This window comes from Lactuca virosa, chromosome 1 (genome assembly GCF_052849685.1).
Source record: "Lactuca virosa cultivar CGN04683 chromosome 1, Lactuca_virosa_CGN04683_v6, whole genome shotgun sequence".
NCBI classification, from domain to species: Eukaryota; Viridiplantae; Streptophyta; class Magnoliopsida; order Asterales; family Asteraceae; genus Lactuca; species Lactuca virosa.
The window spans coordinates 17,784,392-17,786,871 of NC_136426.1; the positions used below are offsets into that span (position 1 = coordinate 17,784,392).

A 2,480-nucleotide genomic window follows, 5' to 3' on the forward strand; every position below is an offset into this window, starting at 1 on the left:
TGATCCCTACGGCTTTAAGGAGGTTGGCCGACTTGAGAAGGGTTCTGGAAGTCGAATTTCAGAGGAGAGAAGGCTTAGGAATTGGTTCTAATACCAAGGAAGAAGAAGAAGTTCATAATCTACTCTCTAGTTTGGTACTTTATGATGTTTTCAATTATGACTGGTTTATGTTTATTTGTTAGAATGAGTAGCTAAATCTAGCTGCTTCTGTTAGCTTGATGAAGCTGGAACTCATGGTTTGCTTATAGTAATTTACACTTTTCTTGTCGGTTAATGTCTTGTGTTTGATTGATTACACGTAGCATGCTTAATTTGATAACTAGATTGCTTTAGATTCTTATTATGTGAAGTTAGTGATCATTAATCTGCATGAATTGGATTACCTAGTAATTTAGTGAACATTAGATTATTAGAGCTAAGATCAAACCAATCTTAGATAAGCAATTGAAGTATTGAATTTAGCTGTGCTAGTGAACTCATATTGTGACCATAATTTGTGTTTGTCAACTCAATCGTACATAGCTCCAATTCTATTTAATAATTGATTATGTGTTAAAGTATGTGTGACCATACATAGATCTACATGAATTAATCGAACGTTAGTAAATTTGGAATTGAATTGCTAATAATGTTTTAATTGGTAACCAACATAATTGTCATAATTATTATTTAAAACCATTGAGGGAAAGTGAATTCAAACTAACAGAAGTGTTTTTGTTAATTGATTGAATAGTTGTTAAGGAATTAAGTTCATCTAAACTTGCAAAATTAGATAAAAAACCATTACTTTGCTAGAATCTTAGGTTAACTTAATAGTAGTTAGATTAATTAATTAAAACTGTTCCCTGTGTTCGACCCTGACTTACTTAAACTACATTACATTCCGACTAGGTACAGTGCGTAGGTGCATATTGGTTAGTTAAGTTAGTTAGGAAAATAAATTTGTAATTGTTAGGTACTTTTGTGCACATCAAGTTTTTGGCGCCGTTACCGGGGAAGGACCATTTTAGTTGTTAATTTATTTGCTTTATGTTAATCGATCCTTTTTGTGGGGGAAAAACCTGTAAAAAGTTATTTTTCAGCTTAGTTCTTTGTTTAGAACTGAACTCACGACGTGAGCTTTTATGGCTAACGACGTGAATCCAGTCGTTTTTCTTTCTCTTTGTTTTTTTCGTTTTTGTTCAGTTTTATGTTTTTTTTTATTTTGCAGTAGTTCATGACCAGAGGTTCCAACACACCTTTAGTGCCACCACATGAAGATCCATAGTCGGCCCTTCACAAAAAGACGGATAAGAACGCAGGAGTGAACGAAACACCGAAGAAGTCACCTTTCAAGGATCTCAAATCAGTCTTTGGAAAGAAGACAGGAAAGAAAGTGGGAGAGTCAAGTACATCATCAAAGGACAAAAGCAAGGTTGAGAGCTTTGATCGAATATCTAACCCACGAGAATCTGAATACGAATATGAGCCTGAGTTCGAATTAGAAAAGAGTGAACCCGAAAACGAACCAGAAAATGAGATGGCGAACATCTTGGATATGTCCATGGGAGCATACAAAAAGCGGATAAGAGACGATGTTGGGCCTGGTTTAATACAACCTACAATTACTGCAACTGCCACATTTGAGCTGAAAGGACACATCCTTACTGCACTTAAGGATGTACCATTTTCTGGAAGGGATCATGAGGATGCTTACAAGCATCTAGATGAGGTCAATGACATTGCAAACTATTTCAATGTCCCAAATGTTCCTAGAGAGACAGTCTTGCTATGGATGATAACAGTCACTTTTAAAGGAGCTGCAAAAGACTGGCTGAAGGCACTACCACCTGGTGCAATTACTACTTCGGCACAAATACGCGAGCAATTTCTAGAACAGTTCTGCCCACCATCAAAAATATCTAAACTCAAGAAGGCAATAGCCAACTTTTAGCAAAATCCGGGTGAATCACTTTATGAGGCATGGGAGCGTTATAAAGGGTTGCTAAGAAATTGTCCTCAAAATGACCTTAACATACAACAAGAAGTGTCAATATTTTATGATGGTGTGAATGTCATTACAAGGCAACTCCTTGATTCTCAAGGACCACTAACTAAGAAAAATTCGGGCGAAGTCAAGGAGTTGGTTGAAGAATTCGCAAAGCATTCTCGTGAGTACCACAATCCAAGAAATGAAGGGGTAAAAGGCATTGCGAGTGGAAATTTTGAAGACATGGCGGCTGTACTAGCTATACTTGACACCATGGACAGAAGAATGACATGGATCAGTCAATTCATGATATTAGAGTTGGATGTGAAATATGCAATGGTCTACACTTGACGAAAGAATGCCACTTGGATGAACATGGAAATAAAAGGGCTCAAGTTTCCTATTCTACTAGGGATAAATATGATGAAGACTGGAGAAAACCAAAGAAGGAGTGGTAACCATATGAAGAGTACAAGAAGCAAAAAGAAGAAAAATATAGGCAGACAGGCCG

At 36.7% G+C, this 2,480-nt stretch overlaps 1 non-coding gene across 1 annotated transcript; it reads right to left on the reverse strand.

Moving 5' to 3' along the window:
• Positions 1-1,903: 1,903 nt before the first annotated feature.
• Positions 1,904-2,010, reverse strand: LOC145151582 (small nucleolar RNA R71). The gene has a single exon (XR_013732147.1). It is a non-coding gene; the product is annotated as a small nucleolar RNA R71 (small nucleolar RNA).
• Between the last annotated feature and the right edge of the window lie 470 nt (positions 2,011-2,480).